Source organism: Equus asinus, chromosome 18 (assembly GCF_041296235.1).
Source record: "Equus asinus isolate D_3611 breed Donkey chromosome 18, EquAss-T2T_v2, whole genome shotgun sequence".
Lineage (NCBI taxonomy): Eukaryota > Metazoa > Chordata > Mammalia > Perissodactyla > Equidae > Equus > Equus asinus.
The window spans coordinates 26,325,173-26,343,154 of NC_091807.1; the positions used below are offsets into that span (position 1 = coordinate 26,325,173).

The 17,982-nt window shown below is 39.8% G+C and overlaps 1 long non-coding RNA gene across 1 annotated transcript; it reads left to right on the forward strand.

The window, feature by feature from the left end:
- The first annotated feature begins 389 nt into the window (after positions 1 to 389).
- Positions 390 to 13,970, forward strand: LOC106847338 (uncharacterized). Its single transcript, XR_001402132.3, has 3 exons — positions 390 to 557; positions 1,796 to 1,877; positions 12,056 to 13,970. It is a non-coding gene; the product is annotated as an uncharacterized lncRNA (long non-coding RNA).
- The last annotated feature ends 4,012 nt before the right edge of the window (positions 13,971 to 17,982 follow it).

Sequence of the window (17,982 nt, forward strand, 5' to 3'; positions counted from 1 at the left end):
AGTTAAAAGTCAGCCAAGTTCAAAAATCATCTCTTAGCTGAATGACCTTTGGGCTCAGTGTCCTCAACTATTAAGTAATAATAGATTCTTTCTCCTGGAATTTTAATGGCACTTAAACCAAACAAAGCAGGTGAGGCACTTAGCCCACAAGGAGCAAGTGTACAATCAATGTTAGTCATCATAAGACTAAAAATTAACTTAAGCATCAAGGTATGCAAACTATGGAATATAGGCAGTAGACACCCATTCACTTAAGAACTTGATATTGCACTTACTATGTGCCAGGCACAGATCAACACACTTCATTTTTTTAAAATCCTTTTATTAGTTCTCCCAGCAACTTCAGGAGACAGGTACTATTACTTTGCCCTACTTTAAATATGAGGAAGCAGAGGCACACAATTACCAAGCTGCACACCCGGGATTCAGTCTCAGGTTCCCTTGACGATGCTCTTCCAGTGCTGTCCAATGGAACTTTCCGCAATAATGGAACTCCTCTGTCTGTGCTGTTGACACTAGCTACTGGGCACGCCGGGCAACTGAGTCCTTGAAATGTGGTGAGTGTGCTGGAGGAACAGATTTTTTATATTGTCTGGTTTTCATTAATTTAAATTAAATTTAAATAGCCACATGTGTCCAGTGGTTACCATATTGGGCGGACATACAGCCCAGACCACCATGTTGCATTACTTTACTAAAGGGCTAGTTCCACTAAAGAGAGAAACTAGTAGGGACCCTTATCCACACTGTTCTTGCTCCTCTGGCTACAGTTCCTTCACTCAGGATTTTTATCAGTATTTTCTTTTATTTTTTAAATGGCCTTTTCTGATGCACTAATTATCTTCAGTAAACAGAGACTGCTCCAAATGCTCCATTAATAATGGTTCATTGTTTAACTTTTTACCACTTTTGCCAGGAAGGATTTCTCATTGTGACTGATGCCAGATACTATTCTTTAGCCATAGGTCACATGTGGACAGTTTTCTGCACATGCCCGTCCCATGCTTCTCTAGAGAGGGCAGGAGCTCTAGTTTGCTTTCTTGCAGAATGAGCAGCTTTCTGACCGGTGTCGAAACTGAAAATGAAGCCCTGTTGGACAGAATAGAAAGCCATGAAACTAGGCTTTCCCTTGAGGCACCAAATTATGCTTTTACTTTTGCTTCTATTTCATAAAATTAGCTTCTTGGAGCAGGCCTGTCTGATTGCAAATGGCCAGTCCTCCCCTTCTCAACCTATGTGCCCTTACTCCCACTGCCGTAATTTGGCAGTTGTGACCTGTCCGAGCTCAAAGAGATTCAGGAAAAAAATTTTTTTAAATATCACATCTTTCTCCTGAGTTAAATCCGTATTGCAGTAGGAAAAAACAATTTCATTTGAATGATAATATATGCAACTTGTTGCCCATTCTCATTTTGACTTCATGATTTTATTCAATTATCTGTGCTATGAGGCTGGATCCAAATGAGCACTGCCCATTTGTAAGCAGGACAGAGTCTGACGGTCACTTTTACCCAAGTCCCCAGCACAGCATCACATGTCATCAGCATTTTCAAAACTGCATTTCCAAAATCACCACTGGCATAATTTTGCTTAGAAGCCACATGACAGGAACCCCACAGAGAAACTTGAAATCCTAAGCAACCTTTCAAAATATGGCATAACGATTATCCAATGATTTCTAAAAGGAAAGGCAGCGGCATCTCCAGGTAGTTCAGCCTGCCTTGCTGTTCTTGGAGTTGATTGAGTAGTTCAAATGCAAATCTCCTGCTAAGTCATTTCCTCTCTTTGTTTGCAGACTGGATTTCCAAGCAGAATGTTCATATCTTTTTCTGTATGTAGACTGACTCAGCCTTGCCACAATTTTGTGGGCTAAGTGGGTACGTACGTTATGTGCTTATCTTACTCATTTTCTAATGATATTAGAATGATGATCTTGAGAGATTTTAATTTCTCTTGTTTTCATTGGATTCTCTCTTCTCTCCCACCTTCATTCCTATTGATGTGTTCATAGGTTATCATTTGGGTGAATTTTGACGCACAATGAGTCAAAAATATTAACACATAGTTTTGATACGCAATTTTTTTTTCACTAATATAATAGAGGGCAGTTGCCTTGGCACTTACCAGAAAGAAAAAATAAATAAATAAAAAAGAAACAAAACATGAACTTCAGGGTGCTGCTCTCAAGAGACCTGAGAATCCCATCATGATATGTGTAATATTTTTCATCTAGGTGCCATAAACCTCCTCTCATGCCACACAAATGCCTTGCTCCTCTGTCTGAGGTTAGCAGAAGATTTCAGTCAAAACTTGTGTTCAGGGGCTGGCCTGAGGCTGAGTGGTTAAGTTCACATGCTCTCCTTTGGCGGCCCAGGGTTTCGCCGGTTCAGATCCTGGGTACAGACCTAGCACCACTCATTAGGCCATATTGAGGTGGTGTCCCACATAGCAGAACTAGAAGGACCTACACCAAGAATATACAACTATGTACTACGGGACCTTGGAGAGAAGAAGAAGAAAAAAGCTTGACAACAGATGTTAGCTCAGGGCCAATCTTAAAAAATTAATTAATTAATTAAATAAAAACTCACATTCACAGCTCATAAATTTTGAAAGCTGACAAGCCTCCTTGCTGGGTGGGTTTGTATGGTTAGGTAGCTGTGAACCTTAAAACCAATTGTAGAATTCCCTTGTCTGGGAAGCCAAGCTAGGTGAACACATCAATTGTGAGTCCAGAATTATAAAAACAAAAGACATCAGTTTTACCCCCCACCACCATCAAGTCTTTCGTTTTGAAGCATTTTAATATAAGCATTATGGTTTAAAATTGCTGCGAGTAGAAAAAAAGATCTCTGTGTTCTTGCTTTTAATTTGCTTTGCATCAATAACATTCATATCAATTAGAAAGCAACTTCTTGGGTAGGAGAGAAATAGAATTCATAGACATAGAAATGAAAAGATCAAAAACCATAGGTGTTTATTATTGATCTCTAGAAGGCAAAAAGTAGCCACAAACTTTGGGTGCTATTTCGTGCCATATTTTATTTATTTTTACATTCCTGAAACCTGGAACATGAGTTTATTCAAAAGGCAGGCAATGCACTAGACAGTGGAATACAAAAGAATAAGACACAATCTTTACTTCAAAGAAGTTCACAGTCTACTTAGGGAGTATGAACATAAGTATTTTAAAAGAAAGTCTTAAGTGCAGTAATAGCTATATGATTCACGAGAGCACAGAGGCATCCAACCCATCAGTCTTCCTGGAGAAGGTGGAATCTGATCTGTGATTTGAAGGAAGAGTAGAAGGCAGCTTTGTGAAAAGGAGGTAGAAGGAGAGCAAAGGGACAGGAAGGAGGAGCATGGTGCACATGGAGAATTAAAGTGTTTCCACATTGCTAGAGAGGAAACTATGAAGGAGAGATTCATAAGAGATAAGCCTAGACAGGTCAGAAGGGAACAGATCTTGAGGGCCCTATTTACAGCAGGTGTAATTTAGGATTTTAAGCAGAGGAAAGGAAATGTACAATTTGTTTTTTCAATTTTATTTTTTGTCAAATTTTTTTTCTGCATCAAGATGATCATGTGGGTTTTGTAACGTTAATGTAGTATATCACATTTACTGATTTGCATGTGTTGAACCATCCTTGCATTCCAGGGATAAATCCCACATAGTCATTGTGTATGGTCTTTTTAAGTGGATAGTTGAATTCAGTTTGCTAGTATTTTGTTGAAGATTTTTGCACCTATGTTCATCAGGGAAGTTGGCCTATAATTTTCCTTTCTTGTAGTGTTTTTTTCTGGCTTTGGTATCAGGGAAATGCTGGCGTCAAAAAATGAGTTTGGGGGCTGGCCCAGTGGTGCAGTGGTTAGGTTCTCATGTTCCACTTCAGCTGCCCAGGGTTTGCTGGTTCGGATCCCGGGTACAGACATGGCACCACTTGGCAAGCCATGCTGTGGTAGGCGTCCCACATATAAAGTAGAGGAAAATGGGCACAGATGTTAGCTCAGGGCTAATCTTCCTCAAAGAAAAACAAGGAGTTTGGAAGTTAGCCCTCCTCTTCATTTTCTGAAAGAGTTTGAGAAGAATTACTGATAATTCTTCTTTAAATATTTGATAGAATTCACCAGTGAAGCCATCTACTCCTGAGCTTTCCTTTGTAGGGAGGTATTTGATTACTGGTTCAACCTCCTTACTAGTTATAGGTCTGTACAGATTTTCTATCTTCATGATTTTAGTGGTTTATCTGTTAGTTCATCCTGCATGACAAACTACTCCAAAACGTAGAGGTTTAAAAGAATGACTATTTAGCCAGCACAGCTGATTCTACTTGGCTCTCACATATCTCTGGGGTCAGCTGGCAAGTTGGCTGGCAGCTAGATGATCCAGGAGGGCCTCACTCACACGATGGTTGGAAGCTGGCTGCCACAGTTCCTTGTTTCTACTCCATGTGGCCTCACATCCACCAGCAGGCTAGATTGGGCTCTTTCACACAGTGGTCTCAGGGTTTCCAGGGCAGCAAGAGCAAAAGCTACCAGGCCATTTGAGGCTGGAGCTCACAGTGTGAACAATGACATGACTATTTCTAAATTTTTCAGGTATCCAGAAAGGAAGCAATTTATGAAATGATTCACTGAGTTTGAGAAAGGGTGGAATCAACCGGTAGACCCTGGAAACAATTAAAATGGGGCTATGGTGGAATGAAGAGCTGCCACCATCCAACGGAAACATTTTCACTCTAAATGTAATTCATGTATCTCTCATCCCTGCTTTTGCAGAAATATGGCTACCTGCAAAGTCTCCTCTCATCACTGTCACCACCAACTACTTCTGGGAGTCCTTTCTAGGTGTCCCATGTGGGCTCAAAAACAAACCAAGTCAGCTAGGACTTACTTGGTGTTCATCAAACATTTCTTTTTTACCTGCCCCAGCTGCCTTCTGATTTAAGTAATATGCCATTCTTTAGCACCCCCACCTTTTGTTCTTGGAAACTCCATTTTCAATTAACATTCAGCTTCTACTTGACACCTCTGTCAGTTCTGCTGGAAATTATAGCTGCTACCAAGAACAACGACAGTGCCAAATATATATGGTGTTCTGATGCAGAGCGGAGGAAAATGTAGCTCCATTTCTTTGATACTCTCAGGTGGATACTAAAGGATTTATACTGTCCCTCCAAATGTTATACATTTTAGTGAAAATAGTTTTAACAGAATGTACTATTGAGAAGAAAAACTTATTTGTTATTGTTTGTCTTTGGCTTTCTTTTTGGTTTTGGTTTTGTTTTGTTTTTTTGCTTTTAGCATTTTTGTTTTGTTTTTGATGATGTAGACTTATGAAGGAATAAAAATCTCCTCCTTCCCCCACTTTCACTCCAGATAGAAGATGCTAGCATTTGTATCTTTAAAGGTCTAACCTTTCCTTCTAGCATCACTCCAGAGGAGAGTGCACATTTTTATTTCGGAGCCACAAAGACAGAGTAAGCCAGGAAGAGGGATAGAAGGTGATGTTTTCAGCTGAATTGAGCGCCCCAATCCCCAGGGGGGCTTCTCTGAGTTAGAAAGAAGTCAGTGATGACAGTCTTCTCAAGGAATGGGAATTATGTCTCCCCTTAGCAACCTTACTCAAGGGCAGTAGGACCTCTGAGAAAGGGCTAGATAAAGGTGTGAGAACTGACCACTTAGAAGTCTTCCTACACAGAGCACAGAGACACCCACTTCCTGATGGAGGAGATGACCTTAAATAATGACCATCTCAGAATATACAATGATGGACCAAAGGCCAGAGGATCTTTGTCTCAATCTTCTAGATGGGGAAAGTGTGTTGGTTGCTTTAAAGACCCTAGGGTGGCATGGACAACCACCAAAACATGATCAAGTTTGAAAATCCTACAAACCCTGTTGAAAAGGAACTGAAACTGATTTATCTAACTTAGAAAAATAAACATTGTGGTTTTTACACACAAGTGCAGCAAAGAAATATGGATTACACAACTTCAGCTTTTATTACCAAGCCTTTCTCTCCCTAATACCCAGGCAGCTGGACCTGGGCCAGGGATGAATCTAAAAACAAACAAACAGTAAGCCATGTTCAGAGCAACCACTTCTCTCATGCAAGCACTGCTTTATTATCAGGCCAAGCTTATCTTCCTGGATCTCTGTCCCTGAGGAAAAATTCTCTCCCAGGAGATTCAACAGTGTCTATTGCAAATAGACCTCTGTTGTATCTGCCACATCAATTAGGCAAATGTGCCCAGATAGTTCTGAATTCCAGAGACGGGTAACATGGGACTCAAGACCATAGTTGGGGGTCATAGGAAATATCATGCTCAAAAAGTCATGTCCTCTGACTTGTTAGTAAGTAGATCATCTTCAGAAGCTGTATTAGGATGCACTAAATGCTATAACAACCCCAAAATCTCGTTGGACAAATGCATTAAGAGTTTATTGCTTCCTCACATCACAATCAAATGAGATCAGCAAGGAGCTATGCTCCACGGAGTCATTCAGGGATGCATTTTCCTGCCTTCTTATGGTAGTGCCACTTTCCAAGGATTCATCCTTCTCTGCATTAAGCCAGTGATGAGATGAGAACCAATGATGGGGCAAGAGCATAGAGGACTGCATTTGATAAGACTCCATGAGTCAAGCCTTGAAGTTGTATGTAGCACTAATGTCCAAATTCCATTGCTGCAAATTCAACACACCCTTTTTGCTCACTGCCAAGAAAGCTGGGAATTGCATGCCCAGGAATCAGTGGAAATTCATTTGGTAAACATCTAGCCAGTCTCAAGTCTCAGCCACAGGAATCAGCTCTTTCTCTCTGCTTATGTTTCTCCCTTCTCCTGAATTGGATGAGTTAATGACCAAAGATATCACAGAAGAAAGTAGTAAATTATGACTACATTCCAACGACCTGAACAACTTATAGAATCTTAGTTCTCTTTGTGAAAGTTAAATCCTAGAAACAGGTAGATCAACTCCTTATTTTAATAATTATTTCACAGTGAATCTATAATTTGTTCTGGTGCTTATGATGAGCAGGCAACGTAAAACACTGGAAATCTAATTTTTTACTTCCTTAGAAAGGTACAAACATTGCCTTGCTCCACAATTTTACTAATGTGGTGAGAGATTGGCATTTGAGCTCCAAAGCCTCTCCAGACTGAGGTCACAGCTATGGGCCCCGGAGACTTGGCCTCAGGGAGCCAAACCACAAATCTGAAGGCCTTTTGGTGAATTAAAGGAATGAAATTGAATGTGCATACCCTTGGGTGGGAGTGCCCTCATCAAGGATGCTACAGAGCCTTCTCCTCCTAGTCTGGAAGCCTGAGGAGTGAGTCTACAAGACCAGGCAGGTAATCTACTTGTTCTCCCCTTGGGAGTGCTGGAGATAGGGCAAACTTTCCAGCCAGATTCCTTTTCTAATATTCCATGCTGCACTGACCTTCTACTGACTACGTGCACTCACAAGTCTACATTGGGAAATTAGTTTAGGGAGGGTCTCAGATAAGACTTCTCTTGATATTCTATGAATCCAGCTTATCTTCAGTCAGTCTCTGATTTCTTTTCTCTTCTTAAAGATTGGCACCTGAGCTAACATCTGTTGCCAATCTTCTTTTTTCTTCTTCTTCTCCCCAAAAACCCCCAGTACACAGTTGTATATTGTAGTTGTGAGTGCCTCTGGTTGTAGTATGTGGGATGCCGCCTCAGCATGGCTTGATGAACGGTGCCATGTCTGAACCCAGGATCCGAACCAGTGAAACCCTGGGCCGCTGAAGCGGAGCGAGTGAACTTAACCACTCGGCCATGGCGCTGGTCCCAGTCTCTGATTTCTAGTGAATGCCTTCTTCTCTAAATATATTTGAATTCTTTCATTGATCTCACTGTCAATTTTTGTCCAAGATCCTCTTCAGTTAAAGGCTGCCTAACACAAGCTAAGAATAACTAAAAAGTTTCAGAGACAGTTAAAAATGTTTAGGGATTCAGAAAAAATGACACAAATTTCAAAGAAGAAAGGGTCAAAAAGTGTTTTGAATGGTGTGACCCCTTGAATTTCTGCATAAAGTCACCTGGGCTACTTTTTCACAATGCAAATTCCTGGTTCCCACCATAGACCCACAAATTCAGACTTTCTGAAAGATAGAGCTGAGATTCAGAAGTTTTAAACAAATTTCCCAGGTGATTCTAATTCACAGTAAAGTTGAGAATCACTAAACTAAAGGATGATTGGGTCTCTTGATAAAATACCTTTATCTCAAGAAAGAACCTTCAGCATGTACTTATGGAAGTTTGCTGTCTGTCTGTATCATTATAATATGGGTAACCTAAGGATGACTACGAAGAGAAAGTGTTAAGTGTTCCCCCACTCCACATCTTGCCCCACAGAAAGCCTGATGTCCTGATAGATACCCCATAAACAGTAAGCTGGTTGATGCGTTCAAGCATATCCTGAAAGACACCATGCCCTATCCCTTTCTTCATAGATAACTAGGGAGAGAGAGAGGAAGATATGAGGAGGCAGTTGCCTCTTTCTTAACTCCTCCTTGGGTTTGGGGGGAAATCAGAGAGGAAGGGGAACATTGAACTTGTCCTTCCTCCTCCAAATCTTGACCCAATAGACTCTCCCATAAGGTTGTAAGGGTGTTCCAGTTATCTCTTCCTGTGGAACAATCAACCCCAAAACTTAGTGGCTTAACATAACCATGTTGTCTCCATAGTTCTATCAGTTGAGTGAGTTCAGGTGGATGGTCAGTCTTGGTATTTCTCATGCAGTATCAGTCAAGTAGCAGCTGGATCTGGAGATCTCTGAAGGTTCATGGGCCAAGTGTACAAAATGACTCCCTCATATGGTTAAGAATTGACGCTGAGTGTCAGCTTGGGGCACATCTGGGGCTATCAATGAGAGCACCTGCATGTAGCCTCTCCATGTGACTTGGGCTTCTCACAGAATTGGTTAGGGTGTGGGAAGTCTGAGAAGGACTGGTCCAAGAGCAAGCATTCCAGGCAGGAGCTGCAAGACTTCTCATGAACTAGCCTCAGAAGTCATAGAACACTCCTTCTAATTCATTCTTTTGGTCAAGTAAGTCACTTAGGCCAGCCTAGATCCAAGAAAAAGGGAAATAGGCTTCTCTTCTTGATGAGGGTAAGGTCATATTGAAGAAAAACACGAGGGTGCGAGATACTATAACAGCCAACTTTGGAAAGTACAATCTTCCATAGAGGGTGTCTCTGAAATATGGTGCAGATCTTGTTTTTATTTTCCCACCAAGGGTATTGGAAGGGAATTAAAAAGGTACTTAAGATTCTGGGGATGGGCTAAGGTAGGCCCAGAAGATGGTACAGAAGGTAGCATTGGGGTAACTCTGAGAGCTCAGCCACAAACCCCACCCAACTCCAGCTCCCTGTGGTTCACCATGCCTTGGCATTACAGCAGAGGGAACAGAGGCTAGCACTGTTCATTGCCTATAAAAACATCTCAGGGGTGAGAGTTGGGGGCTATAGAAGCCCACACTGCACAGCTCCCACGTGGAGTGAATAGATACCACAACCACATGCTCACATACACCATGCTGATGGCAAAGACCCATACAAAAGGCTCTCCATCAATCTTTCCACTCAGGCATGGGATGCCCTGGGCATTGCCCGGAACATACACAGACATGCAGGGCAAGAACAAGAGAGTGATTGAGAAGAAAGACAGGCCTTCCCTTCTTCTCTATCAGGTTCCTTGAAGCTACACAGAAGACAGTAACAGAGTACAGTGATTCTGGAATATGCATGAATATTTACTCCACAAGAGACTGAGAGCTTAATAATGAAATTAGAATGCAAATCACTATTCAAGGCTGAATTTATCAGCAGGGATGAAGACGCCTTAATGATGTTTTATACTTCCTCTTCTCTGTATCTCCTCCACACCTACCCATTAAAGGCAGGGGCAAGGGGTTGGGAACTTGAAAGATTATGATAACAGCATAAAAAATAATCCATTTCATCTTTTGACACTACCAAAATGCTCAAGCAAACTTTCCGTATGTAAAGACTTTTTTGAAATAAAGCATTTGACTCACTTTCCAATAAGAAGATCCTGAAAGTTAGACCTAATCGTTGTGTCAGAGGTGGTTCTGTGGCAAAAAGCATGAAAAATGTGGAGTGTTTTGGTTCCATAGAGATAGCTATTTCATTCCAGGAATAGAGCTATGTGGTCATTTATAAATGTCTGTCCCTGCCATTAGTTTGTAAGCTCCCTGAGGGCGGGGCCCACCATTGATTGTATCTCTAGCATCTGACATGGTACATTGCACAGAGAAGGTATTCAGTACTTGTTGAATGAATGATTGAGTTGAGTTGATGAGTCTAAGAAGCACAGAACTTTAGAGGGAGAAGTGACTTTCGAGATCATTCAGTTCAACCTTGATCTTACAAATTATTATAGGCATGGAGGAAACAGAAGGTTGAGGAGAGGAGGGCAGGGACAATAAGTAGAAGAGGACCTTAGGGAATGAATTCATTTGAGGTGTGAGAGAGCAAATAAGAGCCAGTGAAGGGTATAAAGAGGGGTGCAGAGTAGTAGGAGGGAAATCAGAAGAGAGTATTATGTCAGAAGTGATTCGCTGAGAGAAGAAGGAAGTTAAAAGTGTCAAAAATACTGTCAAGAAGAGGGTAGACCATAGTTCAAGTTGTGTAATTATTATTTCTACAGATTGAGTAAATTCTATTCAGGAGTATAGTTGGGACTACATTCCGTTCTGAAAGTAAACATAAATTGTGCCAAAGTGCATAGTTTTCTGCTCCAATAAAAGCTTTGCCAACTGTCAAATACCAGTACTTTTAAAATTTAATAAGGATCTACTTCACAGTTAGAGGTATTTCTTTCCCGACCCCTACCTTGATTTCATGCAAATTATGAATAAGGAATATAGCAATTTAATAAATGACTGTACTTTTGAACTTAGCTATAATAGGAATCTACCAGAAGAGTGATTTAGAAGAAAAACTATAAAAAGTATTCTGCTTATGTTGAACTGAATTAAGGCTTTTAGGGAGATAGATGAAAGTGTAGTTTGCTAAAAATAGGGTACTTTGAACAAAATAGAAAGTGTCACACATCTTATGCATACGATTGATATAAGTAGTGTTATTTAACTTATAACCATTGTCACTTGAATGGATGATCACCTATGAATTTTTAACTGCAAGTTGCAATCTGAGCCAAATCAAAATGAATACTTATCAAAACAATAGATTTCACTTTTGTCTGCACTGTACAATTACCAAATTGATATAATATCTTACACAGAGCATTATCATGAAGATCAGACCATGCTCTTTCAAACACATCATTTTCTCTGGACGTTTTTTTAACGTCAATCATCCCAAAGGATCTCTGCTAATGTCATTACAGAGAAATAGGAAATGAGGTCTGCCATTTACTAATGTGCCATTATTTTGCAAAAAAGAAAAATCTAATAGGAATTTAAAGAAAAGGAGTAGGTGGGAACGAGGAGAAAAACATGTTAAAATGTGAAAATCAAGTAAGACAACTTGTTCAGATTCCAACAGCCCACAGCATACCACATTATGCCTGTCTCATAAATTTTTCTTTAGCTTGGGGTAGAAAATTAAATTACCACATTTCTGTGATTTAGGATCTTTGAATTTGATTTGAATAACTGTGATTCTGAGGTTGCTTCACTACATTTTTTCCTATTAAGGTAAAGCTTTTTATTATTTCAAGAATATGATAGTTTTGGTTCCCTAAGATCTTAAAATGCAAGATATGTTTACTAATTTTATTAAAATGAATGTTAGGTAATTCGCATAGATACTGATGATTACCTACACAACAAGTATTCCTTCTTTCCTATCAGAACCCTGATTTTATTCAGGCAGTCACCCTATCTTCATCACTGGCAAAATCCTGATTAGCTTAAACCAATCGTGGGCGTGTCATTGCCCAGGAAAGCGATGTTGGTCCCAGGATGATCCCGCGATCTAAGTTGGCCCAATCAAACTGGAGAGAAAGGCTTAGTCTCTCTCTTTCTCCTGCTAGGCTTGAGCAAGGAACACGAAGTCCCAGTTGTCACAGAGAGCCATCTTGCTCCCCTGAGGAGAACTGGTCTTAAGATCAAGAGTGACAGAGCAGAGCTACTGAAAGAACCTGAATTTTCGATACCTCCATTGAACTGCTGTTCATTATCGCTGGAGCCCACTTTACCCTTTGGATTGCCAGAAATGGAAGAAAATAAATGTCCTTTTTGTTTGTCTATTTAAACGGAGCTTTTCTGTAATACACAGCCAAAAGCTCTCAAGTGTAACTTACTTAAACTCTTAAAAATAGCATTGTGTATTTACTTTATTCTTTCCTCACAACTTTGGGTGGCATACTTCTAATGCATTTGAGAATACAGAGGCCAACTAAGGACAAATTATGTACCAAATATAATCTAACCATGTTATGACTAGAACTTCCGCAGCCTAACATACCAACAACATATGATAGTCCCTTAAGATAATTCAGACAGATCAAAACAGCAGCTTAAGTATTTAAACCATTCTGTGACCTCTGCCAGGTTACTCATTCTCACTAGGCCTGAATTTCACATCTGTAAGATAAGGATAATAATATCTACCTGATGGACTTGTGGTGTAAACTGAAGATCTAAACATCTGAAACATAGTAAGCTCTCAATAAGTATCTGCTCTGTGTGAATTTCCCAGCACATCCAGCTCACAGCTTTACATAGTGGCTACTCAGTCAATGTTTCCTGAACAAAATAAAATTGAGTACTATATCCATGCTGTGAAATATGTGCTATTATAGAAGGAATAAGTACAATTAGTAGGACTTTTTTCAACTTTTGATCCTTCTAAGCCTTTCATTGCTTCCAGTTTTGCATTGATATTTTTCCTATCTTACTGCTCACTCCTAAACCAAAATGGAAAATTAGCACATGATTACAGTCTATTTAAATGTATGATAAGTCACATTTATATACCAGTCTGGACTTGATCAGGAAAACAAAGTCAATATCAACATTATGGAGAAAATGGATGGAAATAGAAATTAAGGCTACATAAATATGAGAGGATGCAGCACTGAAGGTTTTAGAAGATGGTGGCCGGACAATCTCTCAACTGGTGAGGGAGAAAAAGCCATTTATGCCTGGGAAGTTCAGGAAACTGCCACAACCATGAAGTGGGACCTTGCAGAGAGGTCTAGAAACCACTTCCTCTGCCACAACCTAGAGAAATCATAATCTGGGGAAGTCCAAGAAAGTGCCAGAACCACTAAGTGGAAGCTTGTGGAGAGGTCTAGAAGCCAGCTGCATCTAACCATCAGGACCTTCCCAGGATAACCGCTTCCATTTCACTTCCACCCTCCAAATCTCACTCAAGTTCCTCTCATTCACAAATTTTAACCCAGAACCACACAAAGAGGGGGATTCATGGAAATGTGGTTCTCTGCCTTAGAAGGGCCTGTTGGCGATGGTACCAAGCTGAAAACAACCCAGCCAGCGCAGTCCTTACAATACCCTTGTTAATTCATTAATTCAGCATCCATCCCATTACTATTACCATCTTTAACTTCCAAATAAAAATGATGACATCATGCTTCCACTAATGTGACTATCCTTCACACCACCAAAGACATGCTAACCATTCAACAAGAGGAGACAGACAGACAGTCCACATCACTGCTAATTCTTTAAAATACAAAGCAAGGTAAGTCCATTGTCCAGAGGAAATATGATACAAGGACTTCAGTGTAAGAAAAACTTGGGTTCAAATCCTAGCTCTCCTATTTGACCAGTGTGTGATCTCCAGCAAATTATATACCTTTCAGAGTCTTAACTTCTCCAGCTGAAAAACAAGAAAACATATTCTGTCTACTGCAAGTATTAGTGACATGAAATGCCTGGCTCATGGTAAGTGCACAGCAAGTATTAGCTTTTATCAAGATTCATTTTAAGTGGCTTGGATCAATTAACATTTTTTGCTGATGACATTTCCTGATGCTCAATAAATTGCTTTCATACCCCAGCACATTTTTGAATATGTTTGCATATTGCATAAACTTTTCATTTGCTGAAATTTTCAAATTTAAATGATCAATGTCTTGTTCCTGCTTAGGTAGTCTAAATATAAAGATATAGAGACAGTCAAGAGTTGACAGCAAAATCTCAAAAAAGGAAAGGCTAAAAATCTGAATGATATACAACTTGCAAGATCAGCTCCTGAATAATAGGAAATTAACTGTTTATCCAAAAAGGCAGTAGTCCTGTCGTATCTAAATTATGCCAGGGGTGACTTCCGGGAGGAATCAGCTTTCTCTACTACAAAGATCCGATGCATAGGTTTGTAACTCAATGCTCTGACTTCATGTCGGAGGAGAAAAATCTCAACTCAAGTATCCTACCAGAAAACACAAATTTATTGACACTGGCAGGTTACAACACCATGAAAAATTATAACTGGAGAGCAAAGACAAAAAACAAAAAACTCAAGAAGTCAGAATACTTGAGATGTACCTCTTCATAACTTGGATGGCTGTTCTTTTCTTTGGACAAAGCATACTGAAGGTTTTTCAGTGTTTGTACTGCAACTCATCCATACTTATGATATAATATCCAAAAGGCAGCCAGCAAGCCCAAACTTTAAGGCTGCCAACCACAAAAAATTACTTAGCACAACAATGATCTTTCTTAACCATAAATGACATTATCTTAGGCCAAGCTTCCTAGATAGGCTTGGATTGTAATAGCTCTTTACCCTGGGGCTTCTGACAGTACACCAGTGCACATCGAGAGGGGGAGAAAGGCAAACACAAAATGGAAATAAATTAAATTAACTCTTAAAATATCTCAAATTTTTAATAAATGGGGACATTGACCTTTTGAGTGGTAGCTCTTTGAGTGAAAACAAGCCATTTCCTGCCAAGTATACAAAAATCCTGGAAATTATAGGGTGCTTAAAATTATGTTTATGATTCCACAACTTCTGTGCATGCCAAATGTAGGGTAGTATAGACAAATTTCAAATAATCTCATTCAAGTATTTGGCTCTAAATAACTAAAATAACAACAGGACTTAGGAGAAAAATAATATTAGAGGCATACCATTCAAAACCCAAACACTTTGAAACCAAAGTCTCGTCTACGGTAACCCTTTAATTTTTGGACATTTCTAATGATTGCAAACTTTTCCATCTGTAGAGGAGACATCCCTACATCTACCTCCCATTGTTCCTAATTTTTCCTCCTAGAAAACTGGAAAAAATACTTTAATATTTGATAACTCCTAAAATGATACCACGTTTTCTTTCCTCTAAGCTAAATGTGTACAATTTTTCTTAATATTTTTAGGTTTCAAATCCCTTCTTTATTCTATGTGACTTTCCATGAAAACTTTTCAGTTTATCAGCATCACCTTCCAAATGTGATGTCCACATGAAGTGTGATGAATGAGGTGAGATTGGCTTGTGGACCAATATTACTCTATACTTGTCACTTCCTTGACACTCTGGCCTACCTGTCTACTTAGGACACCTAAGATTGAATATGGTTTTAAGCAGACATATTACATCATTTACTTGTCATGAGCTCATGATTGGCAAAAAACACTAGTCTTCTTCATAGAAATTAATGTTAAGACACATATTGTCCATTCTATATTTGTTCAGTTGAGTTTTTAACTCGTAACAATTTACATTAATCCCTATTACATTTCATCTTGTTAAACTTGGTCCTTTATTTCTACCTGATTCCAGATCTCAATTCTGTTATCCAATATATTAGCTAACCCTCCGAAGTTCATGTTAACTCTGTATTTCCTAAGCACATGGACAATGCTGAGTAGGCATAATCTCAAACACCAGCTGCACCTAGCCAGCGACCTCCTGACAGTCAAAGATATTGATATTGATTATTTTTATAGGTGCAACCTAGCACTCAAAGATTCACAAGTTCCCCTAAATAAGTTATCATCCTGACCATATTTCTCTTTTTTTCAAGAAGATATTATCTCTATAGCATAACAGGCTTATATACTTGTACCATTTTCCTCATCAATCAACCTAGACACCTTGTTAAAAAAATGAATTTGGGAAATTTGAAGAACCTCGTTCTAAACGAATTCATAATCACTTGTCACAAGCACTTGTGCTTTTCCACAGGACCCCAAAAATATCTTTTAATTACTTTGTTGGAGTACTTTGTCTCAAGTTGATCATCAAGTTCACCAATCCATAGTGTTCAAAATCTTTTTTTGTTAATTTCAGGATTTTAATGCCTATTTTGACAGCATTTGCTCGTTTCTAGTTTCAGCACCTCCGTCATTGTCCAAGACGTTTCAAGAAAGCCAAAAGAAGTTGAGAAGCTCATTGTCATAATCTCTGTTGATCAGGAAATGTAGAAATCAAAGAGGATTACATGAGTTCAGGATTTTCCTCCATATTCATGTCCCCTGGATTCAACATTGTAATAATAATGAAGACTGAACAAATTTGACTTGAAAATTTTGGGGGTCTTTCTAACAAAACAGAAATAGGTAATGGAACATCTCAAGCTCGGCTCAGAATGTAACATTTTTCACAATCCGCTGTCTGAATTACTCAAACTTTGATATCTAATCTTGATATCTCATAAGGTCAGTCTTCTCGCCTTATTCATCTGCATGATTATCTTGGTTATCTTGGGTCTTTCTCATCTTCGCATAAATTTTAGAATTATCCTATCAGGTTACATACACAAAAATGCAAGCACACAAAAACGTGATGGAATTTTTATTGGGATGACACTGAATCTAAATCAATTAGAGAAGAATTGAAATATTTAATAGAGTTTTAATAGAGTATTTAAATAGAGTAGAATATTTAATAGAGTTCTATTTAAATTTAGAAGCATGGAGGAGAGGTCCCCACAGCTGGGACTTAGACCTCTGAAGAGGGAATGCGGGTGGGAGGAAGGGGTCACACAATGAAGCTGGTTTGGTAAATGTAGAAAAAACTGCAAACTGTGTGCAGCTGCCGTGTCACGAAGGAATTGCTGCTGCCAAGGTGAGGGAGTATTGCTGGCGTGACGCTCACATGAGCTTCGAGCAAACAAGAAGCCCGCAGGAACCCACAAGAAGGAGCAAGTCCCTTCAGCTTCCTCCAGCCTTGCAAGTCTCCCTCTGGACTCTCTGCTGGTAGAGCCTAACAGGGCAAGCAAAAGGTGGCTTGCAGAGTCCAGGTCCCAGCATCACTAAGCGAACTATAGACGGTGGTTTGGAAGCCAACTGGCCCACTCTCTTATTTGTGTCTCCATTCTCCCCTTCGTTCCTACTTTCCTCAAACCCAATCTTATCTGGTCTCTGGGAGAAATCTCAAGCCAGCAAACATGCCTCTGAGAAACTTCCAGTACTTCCACAGGTCAGCAGTTTCTTAGATCCTTGTTTCAATTTCATGGGAGAGGGAAGAGAAATTGGCCTGAACGCGTGAGAGAGAAAAGGAGAAGAGAATCCACAAAGAACAGTCTACTTTAAAGATTTAACTCTACCACGTTTCTACCTACTTTTGACAAAGACACCGGTAGAGAGAACTGTTTTCTACTAAAAGAGAAACGGCAAGCGCAGTAAGTGGGAACTGGCACCATCAGTGTTGTGAAGCAGCAGGAATTGGTGGGACCGTGGAGAACACATGCCTGTCTAAAGAGGGCAGCAGCTGCCCAGCCAGCCATAGACTGCAATGTGGTAATGTGAGTCCAGTGTTCCCAGATCTCCTAATTTTTTGAGAGATGCCAGAAATCTGGATTTTTATGTGAAAGCTTCCAATTTCAAGATGTTGGCTCAAAAATGTTTTAAACATTGTACAAGCCAAATGAAACATTGCAATGGGCCAAATCTAGCCTGTGGGCCATGGTTTGGAACGTATGCAGTGCAGCATGCAGACGAAAGGGGATCTGCGGCAATATATGGACCTCAAGTATCACGTCACGTGGC